The sequence below is a fragment of the Pristis pectinata genome, chromosome 7 (genome assembly GCF_009764475.1).
Source record: "Pristis pectinata isolate sPriPec2 chromosome 7, sPriPec2.1.pri, whole genome shotgun sequence".
NCBI lineage: Eukaryota > Metazoa > Chordata > Chondrichthyes > Rhinopristiformes > Pristidae > Pristis > Pristis pectinata.
The window spans coordinates 7,936,234-7,954,189 of record NC_067411.1 but is presented as its reverse complement, the minus strand read 5'-3'; positions in this window follow the sequence as shown (position 1 = coordinate 7,954,189).

Genomic DNA, 17,956 nt, shown 5'->3' with positions numbered 1-17,956 from the left:
ATATGGCCCAAACGCGGGCATATGGGACTAGCTTAAATGGATGAAAAACACTTTGATGCTGGAGGAACTCAGCAGGCCAGGCAGCATCCGTGGAGAAAAGCAGGTGGTCAAGGGTCCTGACAGGAAACGTTGACCGCCTACTTTTCTCCACGGATGCTGCCTGGCCTGCTGAGTTCCTCCAGCATCATCGTGTTTTTCATCTAGATTCCAGCATCTGCAGTCCTTTGTTTCTTTAGCTTAAGTGGACATCTTGATCACCATGGAGGAGTTGGACCAAAGGGCCTGTGTCTGTGTTGTGTTACTCTATGACTTTTACACACAAATGCCTTGAGCAGTTCTAATTATGGGGCATTGAAAGTCTATTATTATTGTCACATGTACCAAGGTACAGTGAAAAACCTGTCTTGCATACTGTTCAGATCAATTCATTACAACAGTGCATTGAGGTAGTACAAGGGAAAACAATAACAGAATGCAGAATAAAGTGTTACAGTTACAGAGAAAGTGCAGTGCAGGCAGACAATAAGGTGCAAGGTCATAACAAGGTAGATTATGAGGACAAGAGTCCATCTTATCGTACTAGGGGAGTGTTCAATAGTCTTATAACAGTGGGATGGAAGCTGTCCTTGAGCCTGGTGGTAGGTGCTTTCAGTCTTTTGTATCTTCTGCCCGATGGGAGGGGGGAGAAGAGAGAATGTCCAGGGTGGGCAGGGTCTTTGATTATGTGGGCTGCTTTACCGAGGCAACGAGAAGTGTAGACAGAGTGCTGGAGAAACTGAGATTGGAAGAGAGGAGTTGAGAGGGAATCTGATAAAAGTATTTAAAATGATGAAGGAGGTACACAAAGAGAAACCCTTCCCATTGGTGGAAGGGTCAAGAACTTGGGCATACAGAAGGAATGTGATTGGTACAAGAACCAATGAGGAGAAACATCTTTATGCAGTGAATGGTGAGGATTTGTAATGCACCAACAGGAGTAGAGGCAAGTTCTGTCATCGTCATGGAGTCACATAGCATGGAAATAGGCCCTTCAGCCCACCGACTGCAAGGCAACCATCCACCGCCCACTTACACCAATCCTATTCTCCCACTCACCTACATGCTAGGGAAATCTACAGTGGCCAACCTGCATATCGTTGGGATGTGGGAGGAACTGGAGCGCCCGAAGGAAACCCATGTGGTCACAGGAAAGCATGCAAGCTCCACAGAGACAATGCCCAAGGTCAGGAGTGAACCTGAGTCAGTGAAGCTGGAAAGCACCAGTTCCATTAGCTGTGCCACACTGTTCAATCATGGCGTTCAGATAAGTGTCTGAGAGGAAGGAATTTGTAGGGGGAAAGTGGGACCGGCTGAATTGCTCTTATATTGAGCCAGTACAGATTCACAAGGCTGACTGGCCTCCTTCTGTGTTCTGGCCAGTCTGGGATTCTATGTATGGTTTCAAATAAAAATGACAGAGTGATCCCAAGTGTTCAACCCAATGCTCATCTGACTACTGAAATATTGGATACCTTGGCAATTTGTGCTACGGAATCCCGCTGTGCGTTATTGCGGGCAGCGTCCTATGTTGCAACAGGAAGCACACCTTAATAACATTTCATCGACTGTTTGAGGTCACAAAAGGTGCTATAGAAATGCACATCTCTGTCAATCAAAGCTCCAGCTGCAACCTCCCACCTGGAGTCAATTCCATTGAAAATGTCCCGAATCCTTCATTTTAAGCGTTCAGTGAAGTAAATCAGAACCTCAAGCACTGGATTAGTTCAAATTTGTTAACCCTTCTTGTCCACTCAAGTCAAGTCGAGTTTATTGTCATGTGCACAAATGCGGTGAGGTACAGGTACAATGAAAAACTTGCTTGCAACAGCATCACAGGCACGTAGGTACAGACAACACATAGAACATAAATAATACAAGACAGTGAAGAAAAAAAGAGACGTTCAAAAAGTAGACATTATTGCAAAAATCACAATTAGAAACAAGTCCACAGAGGTGGTCTGCAGTGTTCCACCACTGAGGTAGGGTTAGGGATCATTGGGTTTCCTGACCTATGGTGGACAATGGGTTAATTTGGGTGATGTTCCTTGGAGTTGAGGAGGTTATAGAATAGGATAGGGGGGTAGAGACAGTGTGACTTAAGCTCTTCAGTCATTCAGTGAAGTCATTTCTAATCAGTGCTTCTGCCCAGTCACGGTCCCTGGGTTCCAGAGCCACAGTAACCTTGCTGAACAAAGATCGATCTTGCTTTGGGAACTTTTCATTGCCCCCCACCGAATTCTGGCACCTCTGAGGGTGAAGGAGCATGGAGAGTGTTCGCTGATATCATCCCAGATGAGCTGGATCATCAACGGCAAAAACCATTTGAGGCAGTTCCACCATTCAGTGAGATCATGGCTGGCCTGTGACTATCTCTCAACTCGCCTTGGTTCAGAGACTTTAGTTGTTGACAGCTACATCTCGTGGAGATGTTTTACGGTGTTTGATAGGATAGGAAAGGGAAAATACCTCTATAGGGGGAAAAACAAGGTGGTCGCATGTTCTTAAGGTGGTAAAGAAGGCATATGGCCTTTACTGGGCAGGCACGGTAGTGCAGCAGTTAGCGTAACGCTATTACAGTGCCAGCGACCTGGGTTCAATTCCGGCCACTGTCTGTAAGGAGTTTGTAAGTTCTCCCTGTGTGTCTGCGTGGGTTTCCTCCGGGTGCTCCGGTTTCCTCCCACATTCCAAAGACATACGGGTAAGGAAGTTGTGGGAGTGCTATGTTGGCACTAGAAGCATGGCAACACTTGCGGGCTGCACCCAGAACATTCTACGCAAACAATGCATTTCACTGTGTGTTTCGATGTACATGTGACTAATAAAGAAATCTTATCTTAATTAGTCGAGGCACTGACTTCACACGTCAGGAAGCTATGCTGCAGCTTTATAAAACTCTGGTTAGGCCGCATCTGGGGTATCACATTCAGTTCTGTTCCTCCTATTATAGGAAGGATGTGGAGGCTTTGGAGAGGGTGCAGAAGAGGTTCACCAGGATGCTGCCTGGATTAGAGGGCATGTGCTATAAGGAGACATTGGACAAACTAGGGTTGTCTTCTCTGGAGTGGCAGAGGCTGAGGGGAGACCTGATAGAGGCTTATGGGAGGCATAGATAGAGTAGACAGCCAGTGTCTTTTCCCCTGGGGTCGAAATGTCTAATACTAGAGGGCATGCATTTATGGTGAGAGGGGGATAGTTCAAGGGAGATGAGCAGGGCAAGTTTTTTTTAATATATACAGAGTGTGGGTACCTGGCATACACTGCTAGGGGTGGTAGGGTATTCCAGGCACCCTCTATTGTATTCACAAACAATAGAGACATTTAAGAGACTCCTAGTTAGGTACATGACCATGCAAAGATTGGAGGGGTTATAGACCATGTGTAGGCAGAAGGGATTAGTTTAATTAGGCTTCATTAGCTTAATTAGTTCAACACATCATCGTGGACCACAGGATCTGCTCCTGTGCTGTACTGTCCTAGGTTCTATGTTCTGTCATGTACAATTGAAAGTAAGCACAAGATCAGTGTTCCCCTGTCCTATCAAAGACCTGAAATCATCTCCACCACGTGCGGATGCCAACAATTGAGGGATTTGGGACCATGTGGATGAGGCAGGGCAGCCATGATCTCACAGAATGGTGGAACAATCTTGAGGGGCTGAATGGCCTTTGCTGTCAATGACCCAGCTCATCTGGGTGATACAAGGGAACACTTTCCACACTCCTCTTCCTACCCCACCTCCCCCAGGAAGCTAATGCATCTGGGGGCCAATCAGAAGAAAATCCCAAAGCAAGATCGATCTTTGTTCAGCAAGGTTACTGTGGCTCTGGAACCCAGGGACTGTGATTGGGGATGAAGCATGGATTAGAAATGACCTCTGAATGACTGAAGGCCTTGAGGGGCACAATGCCCCTACCTCCCTCATGGAAGGCATGGTCATGTAGCAGTTAGCGTAACACTATTACAGCACCAGCGACCCGGGTTCAATTCTGGCCTTTCCTCTGTAAGGAGTTTGTACATTCTCCCTGAGTGTCTGTGTGGGTTTCCTCCGGGTGCTCCGGTTTCCTCCCACATTCCAAAGACGTACGGGTTAGGAAGTTGTGGGCGTGCTATGTTGGCGCCAGAAGCGTGGCGACACTTGCGGGCTGCCCCCAGAACACTCTATGCAAAGGATGCATTTCACTGCGTGTTTCTATGTACATGTGACTAATAAAGATATCCTATAACCTCTACAGCTCCAAGGAGCATCACCCAAACTAACCCATTCTCCAAACACAAGGGAAACATGACAAGAAGAGTTAATAAATTTAACCTCAAGCAATGCTTGAGGTTCTGATTTACTTCACTAAACCTTTGAAGTTAAAGATTATGTATTTAAAATGGAATTGACTCCAGATGGTAAGAACTTGTCACCAGTGTTTTCAATTCAATACAAACCTTTTAAAAATACAACATTTCTTCATTGAAATTGTAGGCAAATATATACTTACATGACTGAAGGCTTCAGTACTCTTATCCCCACCTGGGTAATGTAAGGCTGATATAAAATAGCACTAACCATCTCATTAAGCTACCCAAAGGCCTCATTGCCACAGATGGGAGCCCTAGCAACCAATCTGATGACTAAAAGCCTGGAAATTGCCCTTTGGCCTTGTGACATCATACAAAATGAGCTTTGTATTGGTTGCCCTTATGTATGAATAAGTGAAGCCAGTTAGATAGGGAGAATGATCTGATTTAGGGAAAGATGCAAATGCCTTGGAAACAGTTTAAAGGAGGTTAATTAGACTGATGGCTAGAACAGACAGGCTTCTTATGAAGAAACTTTTGACAGGATAGACTTTTATCGGGTGGATTTTAGGATTGAAAAATTAAAACAGGATGCTTTATGAGGATGCTGCCAGGGCTCAAGAGCCTGAGTTATAGGGAGAGGTTGGGCAGGTTCGGACTTTATTTCTTGGGAAGTAGGAGACCGAGGGGTGGTCTTATAGAGGTGTTTAAAATCATGAGGAGCATAGATAGGGTGAAGTCTTTTTTTCCTAGGATTGGGGAATCAAGAACTAGAGGGCATAGGTTTAAGGTGAGAGGGCAAGGATTTAAAAGGGACCTGAGGGGCAACCTTTTCACTCAGAGCGTGGTCAGTATGTGGAACGAGCTTCCAGAGGAAGTGGTCGAGACAGGTACATTAACAACATTTAAAAGGCACTTAGAGGGGTACATGGATAAGAAAGGTTTAGAGGGATATGGGCTAAATGCGAGCAAAGGGACTGGCTTAGATGGGCATCTTGGTCAGCATGGACCTTTCGGACCACCATGTCTATGCCAGCCATCAAGTATGCATCTATGCTCATCCCAGTGTTTTGCCGCCTTTGCCTTGGTGTTTCAAGTGCTCATCTAATTATTTATTAAATCATTTCTTAAATGTTGTGCCTCCACTATCCCTTCAGTCAGCATGTTCCAGATTTTTTTTCAGAAAAAAATCCCTGCTCTTATCCCTTCAAAACCTCCTATTGTATCTGTAAGACCCCTCCCACCCCAGACATTCTCTCTTCTCCTCCCCTCCCATTGGACAGAAGATACAAAAGCCTGAAAGCACATACCACTAGGTTCAAGGACAGCTTCTGTCCCATTGTTATAAGACTGTTGAACGGACCTCTTGCATGATAAAATGGACCCTTGACCTCGTAATCTGCCTCGTTATGGCCCTTGCACCTTATTATCTGCCTGCACTGCACTTTCTCTGTAACTGTGACACTTTATTCTGCATTCTGTTATTGTTTTACCTTGTACTACCTCAATGTACTGATGTGATGAAATGATCTGTATGGATAGCAAAACAAAATTTTTCACTGTACCTTGGTACACATGATAATAAACCATTTTACCAATTTATAGATACCTTTGCTCAGGGGAACATTTCTCATTATTAACCCATCTATGTCCCTCCTCATTCTATAACCTCCATCTGGTTCCCCCTCAGCCTCTGCTCCAAGGAAAGCAAACCCAGCCTATCCAGTCTCTCCTCGTAAGCGAAATACTCCATCCCAGGCAACATCCTGGTGAGTCTCCTCTGCACCCTCTCCAGTGCAATCGCATCCCTCCTTTCGTGTGGCGACCAGAACTGTACATGGTACTCTACTGTGACCTAACTAATGTTTCACAGAGTTTTACCACAGCCTCCTTATTCTTATATTCTGTGCTAAAGAAAGTATTCTATTTTCCTCCTTAAACACTAAAACTACCTGTGCCACTGTCTTCGGGAATCCTCGGACATGTATGTTCAGGTCCTGCTGTTCCTCAGTATTCCCGAGGCTCCTACCATTCACTGTGTACATTCCAGCCTCCCAAAAGACATCACCTCATTTTTCAGGATTAGGTTTCAACCATCATCTCTCTTCCCTTTCTACCAACTCATTATTTTCTAGGACTTTATTCTTTAGCGCATAGGAGACTGAAGGGTGATCTTATGGAGGGGTATAAAATCATGAGGGGCATAGATAGGGTGAAAGCACTCAGTCCTTTTCCCAGAGTTGGGGAATCAAGAACTAGAGGGCGTATGTTTAAGGTGAGAGGGGAAAGAATTAGTAGGAACTTGAAGGGCAACATTTTTACATAGAGGGAACTATGTGGAATGAGCTGCCAGAGGAAGTGGTTGAGCAGGTACAACAACAACATTTAAAAGACAGTTGGACAGGTACATGGATTGGAAAGGTTTAGAAGGTTATGGGACAAATGCTTGCAAGTGGGACCAGCTTGGATGGGGCACCTTGGTTGGCATGGACCAGATGGGCCAAAGGGCCTGTTTCTGTGTTGTATGACTCTATGACTAATATCGTTCTGTAACCGAAGATTACCGCCCTCATTGTCAACAACCACCAATCTTCATGTCATTCATGAACTTGCTAATTATTCCTCTTATATTCATATCCAGATCATTAATCAACAAGGGTCCCAGCACTGATCCCTGTGGGACACCACTGGTCAAAGGCTTCCAATCACAAAAACAATCCTTCTACTCCTATCCCTCCTCCTCTGACTATCAATTTCAAATCCAATTTGCCAAATTGCCCCACATCCAATGCTTTTTTTTTAAACCTTTTAAATCTGTCTCTCATGTGGGACCTTGTCTATGGCTTTACTGAAGACGAAGTCAGGTGACTTCCCCTTTGAGACACAAGAGACCGCAGACGCTGGAATCTGGAGCAATCCACAAAGCACTGGAGAAACTCAGCATTTGTGGAGGGAAATGGACATCTTCCAGTGCAGCTGACGGGTCTCGACCCGAAATGTTGACTGTCCATTTCCTTCCATAGGTGCTGCCTGACCCGCTGAGTTCCTCCAGCATTGTGTGATTTCCCCTTTGAGCCTCCTCCGACAGACCTACTCAACACAAAGACCACATAGCCCTCATCGATACATTTCGCTATTTCTTCAAAAATAAATTCAATCCAATTAGTCAGACAGGATCTCCCCTCTCGTTGGCTCTGTGGAACAGTTCAGGAAATAGGTTGCAGCTGCTCTTCCTAGGGTGTCAGCTGTGATTTAGCTGAGATAGAAGGTTGTGGCTGAAATCCCACTCCGGTAACTGGAGCACAGAACTCTCAGCTGGTGGCGAGAGGGGGCTGCCCGATCGCCACCAGCCCCTTTAAGGGGAAGAGATATCGAGGATGGAGTCAAATTGTTTCTGCTGCTTGATGAGTCCAGGACTCGCAGGCCAAAGCCTTCAGGAGTGACAGCAGGAAACACCAAGGTTGAGAAAACTGTGCAATTATCCCTCAAGATAAGATAAGATCTCCTTATTAGTCAAATGTACATCGAAACACACAGTGAAATGCATCTTCTTGTTACTGAGAAAGTGTGGGGGGGCAGCCCGCAAGTGTCGTCATGCTTCCAGCGCCAACATAGCACGCCCAAAACTTCCTAACCCGTACGTTTTTGGAATGTGGGAGGAAACTGGAGCACCCGGAGGAAACTCATGCAGACACAAGAAGAACGTACAAACTCCTTACAGACAGCGGCAGGAATTGAACCCGGGTCACTGGCACTGTAATAATGTTACGCTAACCACTAAACTACCGTGCTGCCCACTTTTTAAAAATTATTTATTTATTATAAAATTTTTATTGGCACTCAGTCTACTGTTAATTTTAAATTTTACGTTGAAATGTTTTTGTTCTGCAAAAGTATTAGGGGATGTGGGAGAAGAGGTAAATGGAGTTGGGTTAAAGATATCCATGATTAGTATAAATGGGTGGTTGACAGTTAGTACAGACTCGGTGGGCAGAGGGGCCTGTTGTATGTCTCTATGACTCTATGATCTCATTGAATAGGATCTAAGAATGCTGTTGATATAAGCAGGCAATAATATATTTGGAAGTTTTTAGCACAGAAGGAGATCATTTGGTCTCTGGTGGTTCCCAGCAGAGTAACCCCATCAGTCCCCTTCCCCTTATTTCCTGGTAAGTCTGAATTTATTCTGTTTCCATGGCCATCATCTCCCCTTTGATCCTTTTTCTATTAACGTACTGAAGGGTAACAAACAACAACCAATGAACCTACTGGGATGTTTTTGGGATGTTGCAACACTGGGAGGAACTCCATGCGGTCACAGGGAGAAAATGGAGACTCCAGAGAGACAGCACCAGAGGTCAGGGCCAAACACAGGTCCTTGGAGCCCTGAGGCAGCAGCACTAACTGCAGTGTACCCTTAAAATGAAGTGCACAATTGAGTTGATTGATGGCTTTGGTGTGTAGCCTTCCCCACTGTGTATGGTAGGTCTGTGGGTGATGCATTTCACAAGCATGCATTCTACACAGGCCATCAGAGAGGGCAGATGGACACTTGTCTTTAACACTGCGTTTATGAGACAATTCAACAGGCGAGGCACAGATGGATATGTACCTAATGTACGCAAATAGGATTGGTGTAGATGGGTTAAAAAGTCAACATCGACATGGTGGGGCCAAAGGGCCCATTTCATTTTTATATATTCCTTCCAGGGATGTGGTCTTCACAGGCTGAGCCAGCATTTAATTGCCCATCCCTAATTGCCCTTGAGAAGGTGGTGGGTGAGCCGCCTTCTTGAACTGTTGCAGTCCTGGAGGTGTGGGTACACCTACAATGCCGGCAGGGAGGGAGTTCAAGGATTTTGACCCAGGAACGGTGAAGGATCGGTGATATATTTACAAGTCAGGATGGTTCGTGGCTTAGTGGGCAACTTTCATACAGTCACAGAGTCATACAGAATGGAAACAGGCCCTTCGGCCCAACTGGTCCATGCCTACCAAGATATTGCTCAACAGGATATTGATAGAATGCAGAGCTGGGCTGAGAAGTGGCAGATGGAGTTCAACCTGGTTAAGTGTGAAGTGATACACTTTGGGAAATCGAATTTGAAGGCAGAATACAAGGTTAATGGCAGGACTCTTAGCAGTGTGGAAGAACAGAGGGATCTTGGGGTCCACGTTTATAGATCCCTCAAGGTTGCCATGCAGGTTGATAGGGTTGTTAAGAAGGCATATGGAGTGTTGGCCTTCATTAGTCGGGGTATTGAATTCAAGAGCCACAAGGTGATGTTGCAGCTCTACAGAACTCTGCTCAGACCACATTTGGAGTATTGTGTTCAGTTCTAGTTGCCTCATTATCGGAAGGATGTGGAAGCTTTAGAGAGGGTGCAGAGGAGATTTATCAGGATGTTGCCTGGATTGGAGAGCATGTCTTATGAGGATAGGTTGAGTGAGCTAGGGCTTTTCTTTTTGGAGAGAAGGAGAATGAGAGGTGACTTGATAGAGGTGTACAAGATGATAAGAGGCATAGATCGAGTGGACAGCCAGAGACTTTTTCCCAGAGCGACAATGGCTAACATGAGGGGACATAATTTTAAGGTGATTGGAGGAAGGTATAAGGGGGATGTCAGGGATAAGTTTTTTACACAGAGAGTGGTGGGTGCGTGGAACACACTGCCGGCAGAGGTTGTGGGGGCAGATACATTAGGGACATTTCAGAGACTCTTAGATAGACACATGAATGACAGAACAATAGAGGGCTATGTGGGAGGGAAGGGTTAGATAGATCTTAGAGCAGGACAAAATGTCGGCACAACATAGTGAGCTGAAGGGCCTGTATTGTGCTGTTGTGTTCTATGTTCTATGTAAGATGCCCCATCCAGGCTAGTCCCATTTGCCTGCGTTTGGCCCATAACATCTACACCTTTCCTATCCTTATACCTGTCCAACTGTCTGTTAAAACAAGGTGGGAGTATTCCCATGCTTTAGGTGCCCTCATCCTTCCAGCTGCTACAGGTGGTGGGTTTGGAAGATGCTGTCTCACTTCTGTGACTCTAAGGCTCCATGACAACATCTGAAGGATGTGCTGCACTTACCCAGTGGCGGAGCAGACAACACGTCCCTCGTCTTGCAGGGTCAGCCCAGGTCAGGAGTTCAAGTCTTCCACGGGCATAGTAAAGCTACACCTGGAGCCACACACCAGCTCAATGGAGCACTTTATTCTCAACGAAGCCCTGCCGTTGAAGCAGGAAGGATGTAGGAAGGAAGGAAGGAAGGAAGGTCAGGGTGCTCAGCGACGGCTGGGACTTTTGATCCATTTGTTGTCTCGTAATCAACTAGAGCCTGGCACTGAGTTCCTTGTTAGAATTGGACTTGCACCAAGAAATGAAGCCGCTTGTAATATATAAGATTTCAGACTCTTTATTCATCCCCACATTTAGCCATTCCATCAATCCTCAGCTGCTGAGACCCGAAGATCTGGAACTCCCTTTCAAACCTCTCTGTCACTTTATCCACCTTCAAGACGCTCCCTAAAACCTGATCCCTAACACACGCTTGGTCAATTTCTTTTTTTGCTTAACAATGCTTCTTGGGACGTTTTTGTTGAAGTAAGGGCACAATGTGAATGGTGAGTCAAAGATCATAGAGTCAGGCAGCATGGAAACAGGTTCTGCGGCCCATCGGATCTGTGCCAACCATCTATCACCCCTTTACACTAATCCCATTTTATTCTCCCTCATATTCCCTTCAGCAGCACCCCCCCCCCCCCCCCCAACCCGGATTCTACCACTCACCTGCACACAAGGGCAATTTACAGTGGCCAATTAACCTTAAGACACATATGTCGAGATCGTTAAGCTTGAAAGAATGCAGAGAAAATTTACACAGATGTTACCGGGACTTGAGGACCTGAGTTATAGGGATAGGTTGAATAGTTTGGGACTATTCCCTGGAGTACAGGAGAATGAGCGGAAATCTTATAGAGGTACAAAAGATAATGAGGGGTATAGATAGGGTGAAGGCTTTTTCCCCTTAAGGTTGGATGAGACTAGAACTATAGGTTTAGGGAGAAAGGTGAAATATTTAAGGGGAATCTGAGGGGAACTTCTTCACTCAGAGGGTGGCATGAGTGTGGGATGAGCGGCCAGTGGAAGTGGTGGACAGGGGTTCATTTGCAACATTTAAGAGAAGTTTGGATAGGTACATGAATGAGAAAGGTTTGGAGGGATATGGTCCGGGTGCAGGTAGATGAGACTAGGCAGAAAACTAGGCTGGTGCGGACTAGATGGGCTGAAGGGCCTGGTTCTGTGCTGTAGTGCTCTATGACTATGTCTTTGGGACATGGGGGTGGGGGGGGGGGGTACCTGGAGCACCCAGAGGAAACCCACGCAGTCACAAGTGGAACAGGCAAACCCCACCCAGACAACATCTGAGGTCAAGATCGAACCCAGGCTGCTGGCGCTGTGAGGCAGGAGCTCTGCCAGCTGCGCCACTGTGCCACCAAATGTGTTGCTGTCCACCTCTGCTTGGCCTTGAAGGTCTCAGCCAGTGCCTGCCTGGAGCCAGCTGCATTACTGTGGGCCTGGAGTCACCTATAGAGTCATAGAGCCACACAGCACGGAAACAGGCCCTTTGGCCCAACTCGTCCATGCTAACCAAGATGTCCATCAAAGCCAGTCCCATTTGCCCGTGTTTGGCCCATATCCCTCCAAACCTTTCCTATCCACGTACCTGTCCAAGTACCTTTTAAATGTTGTTAATGTACCTGCCTCAACCACTTCCTCTGGCAGCTCGTTCCATATACAGATCACACAGATGTTATTGAATTGGATAGGTTCTCAAACAACAATTGATTAACTCCCTAGCTGCCATGGATGGTTTTGAACTCACAACACCAGATCATAAGCACAGGAATGACACTCAAGTAATTTACGTCACTGTGCCCGGGAATAACAAAAGTAATTTGTTCTGTAGTTCTGGTTGCCTCATTATAGGAAGGATGTGGAAGCTCTAGAGAGGGTGCAGAGGAGATTTACCAGGATGTTTCCTGGATTGGAGAGCATGTCTTATGAGGATAGGTTGAGTGAGCTAGGGCTTTTCTCTTTGGAGAGAAGGAGAATGAGAGGTGACTTGATAGAGGTGTACAAGATGATAAGAGGCATAGATCGAGTGGACAGTCAGAGACTTTTTCCCAGGGTGACAATGGCTAACATGAGGGGACATAATTTTAAGGTGATTGGAGGAAGATATAAGGGGGATGTCAGGGGTAAGTTTTTTACACAGATAGTGGTGGGTGCGTGGAACACACTGCCGGCAGAGGTTGTGGGGGCAGATACATTAGGGACGTCTAAGAGACTCTTAGATAGACACATGAATGATAGGGAAATGGAGGACTATGTGGGAGGGAAGGGTTAGATAGATCTTAGAGCAGGATAAAATGTCAGCACAACATTGTGGGCCGAAGGGCCTGTACTGTGCTGTAATGTTCTATGTTCTAATTTCTAGACCACTGCCAGCCGTTCTAATTTAGTACCCTTCCAAACCTTGAACCAGAGTGGGACCTCCTCGGCAGGCCTGTACGAATCATGGATATTTCAGCATTGGATGAGTGACTCAAAAATAGCTCTGACGTCACTCAGTCGCTCAGCAAAAACTCTGACCTGTGCGTAGGCTCATTAAGGTCACAGATGTTAAGCCCCTGATAAAGTACAGTAGGAGCATGTAAACGCACAAAATAGCTGATGGAATTGGCGTTTATCGCTCTGAGCTTCTTGCCAATGGCCCAGAGAACAGTATCCATTACTGAACTTCCGAGGATGTAATTCAGCAACATTCATTTTCTGCCTTAGGCAATCTACTGACTCTCAGAATGAATTCCTGCCTCTAGGCTGGCCACCAACCACTCATTTACACTGATCGCATTTTATTCTCACATGTATTCCCCTTAACCCCCCTCAGGTACTACCACTCACCTACACAACAGAGGAAACTTACAGTGGCCATTTAACCTACAAAATCACACACCTTTGTGATGTGGGATGAAACAGGAGCATTCAGGGGAAACCCATGTAGTCACAGAGTTAACAGACAAACTCCACACCAATAACACTGGAGGTCAGAATTGAACCAAGGTCGCTGAAGCTGTAAGGCAGCACCACCTACTTGCTGAGTCACTCTGAGCAGAGCATTGCTCTCCCCTGGTATCTGCATATCTTGGATGGGGTGTGGGGAGTGGTGGTGAGAGGGAAGTTGCTAAGTAACGACCAGCAGAAGTAACCCTAGTTGTTCATTCCCTTTATCACAAGTAATTCCAATGGTACAACATTACTTGGTTATTTGCCGCACCATCACACAGTCCAACTGGAGTTAGCTGAGAATTGGGGTACGTGCATGCACACTGAACAATCATAGAACCATAGAACCACGACCATACCAAACATCCTATCCAGATGCATCAAAGCTTGGTACGCCAACTGCTCTGCCCAAGACCGCAAGAAACTGCTGAGAGTTTTGGACACAGCTCAGCACATCACGGAAACTAGCCTCCCCTCCATGGACTCTGTCTACACTTCTCGCTCCTTCAGTAAAGCAGCCAACGCAATCAAAGACCCCACCCACCCCAGACATTCTCTTGTCTCCCCCCTCCCATTGGGCAGAAGATAAAAAAGCCTGAAAGCACATACCGCCAGGCTCAAGGACGGCTTCTATCCCGCTGTTATAAGACTATTGAATGGTCCCCCAGTACGATAAGATGGACTCTTGGCCTCACAATCTACCATGTCGTGGCCTTGCACCTTATTGTCTGCCTGCACTGCACTTTCTCTGTAGCTGTAACACTATATTCTGCATTCTGTTATTGCTTTTCCCTTGTACTACCTCAACTTGCTGATGTGATGAAACGATCTATATGGATGGCATGCAAAACAGAATTTTTCACTGTACCTTGGTGCATGTGACAATAATAAACCAATTTACCAGTTTACCAATTTAACTTACCAATGTGTTAATCCCTTCATCCCTCAAATCAACCTTCTCTGATTTGCTTCCAGTGCAAGTACATTCAAGTAACCCAAGTGCGGTCTAACCAACCTCGGTTCATTCTCTCTTCTCCCCCCCTTCCATCGGGCAGAAGATACAAAAGCTCGAAAACTCGCACCACCAGGCTCAAGGACGGCTTCTATCCCGCTGTTATTAGACGCTTGAACAGACCTCTTGTACGATAAAGATGAACTCTTGATCTCTCAGTCTACCACGTTATGGCCCTTGCACTTTACTTGTCTCCCTGCACTGCACTTTCTCTGTATATATTCTACAATATATTCTGCTTTCTATTATTGTTCTTCCCTTTGTACCACCTTAATGTACTTATGTTTGCAATGATCTGCCTGGATGGCACGCAGAACAAAGTTTTTTGTGTATCTCGGTACGTATAACTACAATAATAAACCAACCACCCAAATTAACCAGTGGTAGCAGCAACGACTTGGCTGCTTTCATTCTCCGTCTCCTTGGTCCATTTGCCTTCTGATTTACTTGCTGTACCTGCATTCTCTACCTGGCTGCTGTGAATCTGGAGCAGCAAACAGTCAGCTGGAGGAACTCAGCGGGTCGAGCAGCATCTGTGGGAGGAAAGGAATTGTCGACGATTCGGGTCGAAACCCTGCATCAGGACTGAGAGCCCTCTCTCCACTCTCAGTCCTGATGCAGGGTTTTGACCTGAAGTGTCGACAATTCCTTTCCACACAGATGCTGCTCAACCTGCTAAGTTTCTCCAGCAGATTACCTGTTGCGATAGAAGAACTTTCCAATTAGTCCCACTGAAACTGGTCCAGTCAAATTATTCACGGATTTTATCCCTTTTGTAAATTCATGTTCAATCAGCTTTCAGGCAGTGAATGGCAAAAATCTACAAAAACCACAAAGGAAATGGGAAGTTCCAGTCATTGAGCAGGGACCTCTCCATACCTTGAGCCCAGTTTAGTTTTGGACCACACAGTGACACAATTTCACTCCAACTAACCTAAGATTTCAACAACACACAATCTGCGGGAGGAACTCAGTGGGTCGAACAGCACCTGTGGGATGAAATGAATTGTCGACGCTTCGGGTCAAAGCCCTGCATCAGGATTTTTTGTTGCTCCAGATTCCAGCATCTGCAGTCCCTTGTGTCTCCGAAGATTTGCATCAATCGGTTATTCCTATCCAGACGCATCACAGCTTGTAACGGCAACTGCTCTGCCCAAGACCACAAAAGATTGCAGAGAGTTGTGCATGTAGCCCAGTCCATAACGCAAACCAGCCTCCCCTCCATTGACTCAGTCTACCCTTCCCACTGCCTGGGGAAAGCAGCCAACATTATCAAAGACCCCTCCCAACCCGGTCATTCTCTCTTCTCCCTTCTCCCGTCGGGCAGAAGATACAAAAGCCTGAAAGCACGGACCACCGGGCTCAAGGACTGCTTCTATCCCGCTGTTATCAGACTCTTGAACGGACCTCTCGTACACTAAAGAACGAACCCTTGAACTCTTGATCTCTCGTCGTGGCCCTTGCACTTTATTGGTCTACCTGCACTGCACTTTCTCTGCAACTGAAACACTATATTCTGCATTCTGTTTTCTTTGTACTACCTTGATGTACTTATGTACGGCATGATCTGTCTGGATGGCACGCAAACAAAAGCTTTTCACTGTATCACTTATTATGTGACAATAATATATCAATAATAATGCCAACACTGGGATTCAACACCCACCACCCAAGTCACCCCCAAACCCCCTCGATTTTAGTCCGGGCTTCCTGCTGCTCAGAGAGCCACACTACAACCTGGCTGCTAGAGTGCTGACGGACAAGTCAGGCTTAAAAGGGTATTACCTTTTCTTTTGCCGTGAAGCAGCAGGGGTGACAACAAGCAGCTCCGAGTCCTGTCGGCAAGCTGGAGTAAGCGGTTCTGGGAGTGTTCGTCCTCCGCCGGGGATGCCCCCCCCCGCCCTCCCCCTACCCTCTCCGCGGACGCCTGCGTTGGGGCCGTGCCTTTGTGGGGACTGCAGTGAGCGGCAGTTGCAGCCCACCACAGCTAACATCTGTCGTGGGCCCGTGGAGTCACCGCCTGCAGCCGTCTATATTTGGAGACTGGGATCAGGTTTCAGTGGAATGCCCTGTATCAGGAGTTCTTGCAGCAAGCTGCCTAACTCAGAGCCTGGAAACAAGGGAATTTGGGAGCTTGGAGGCTGCCGGACCTCAGGAACGTTTGCAAACAAAAGCTTGGGTGCATAGGACAAGAAATCACTCAGGGAAACAGCAGATCTAACCCTCCAGTAACATGTATTAGTGATCAGGACCCCAGCAGCAGAAACTTAAATCTTAATTAATTAAAATTACTGCATTAATTAAGCTGGAAAGGGTGCAGAAAAGATTCACATAGCTGTTATCAGGACTGGAGTCATAAGGAGAGACTGTTATAGGCTGGGGCTTTTTTCCCTGAGGTGTAGGAGGCTGAGGGGTGAGTTTATAGAGGTTTATAAAATCATGAGGGGCACAGATAAGGTGGATGGTCACAAGTCTTTTTCCCAGGGTAGGTGAGTCTAAAACTGGAGGGCAGAGGTTTAAGGTGAGAGGGGAAAAATTTAAAGGGGACCTGAGGGGCAACTTTTCCACACAGAGGGCGATGGGTGTATGAAATGAGCTGCCAGAGGAAGGGGCACAGGCGGGTACATTTGCAATGTCTAAAAAGACATTCAGACTGGTATGTGGATAGGAAAGGTTTAGAGGAATAAGGGCCAAATGCAGGCAAATGGGACTCACTCGGATAGACATCTTGGTTGAAGTGGGTGAGTTGGGCTGAAGGGCCCGTTTCTGTGTTGTACAGTATAACTCGGTGAATATATGACTCCAAAATGATCCGGACGTAAAATACTAGCGGCAGGTACAACCAGCATGAAAAGCTGGATTTCCATAAAGGCTCAACAAGTTCAGCTCTCTTCCGCGGGAAGTGAATCTGTTGCAACATTTGTTCTTAGGCTGTCTGACCTATAGGTAACTCCAGGAATTTCCCCACAAGCAGTTCACTTAGTTCAATGAGCAATAAATGCCGGTTTCACCCACATCCTTGAAAGTATTTACAAAGGAAAGGAATTACGATAGTATTCTCATATGAAGGAAAGATATTGTTCTCTGGGTCATGGAACGAGGTGCCAGAGGAAGTGGTTGAGGCAGGTACATTAACAACATTTAAAAGACACATAGACAGGCACATGGATAGGAAAGGTTGAGAGGGATTTGGGTCCAATGCAGGTGAATGGGACCAGCTTAGATAGGAATATTGGCCAGCATGGACCGGTTGGGCCAAAGGACCTGTTTCTGTGCTGTATGACTCTACGTCTCCAAGGGAGGTCGGTGTAGAACGTAGTTCAACTGCTTCACAGCTTCAGTGACCCGGGTTCAAACCTGACCTCCGGTGCTGTCTGTGTAGAGTTTGCACGTCCTCCCTGAGACCGCGTGGGTTTCCCCCGGGTGCTCCGGTTTCCTCCCACATCCAAAAGGTGTGAGGGTTGGTAGGTTAATTGACAACCTTTCCCTTAACCCATCCTGCTCAAAAGTGATTCTCTTTTTAATCTCTCCACATGTTAAAGATACC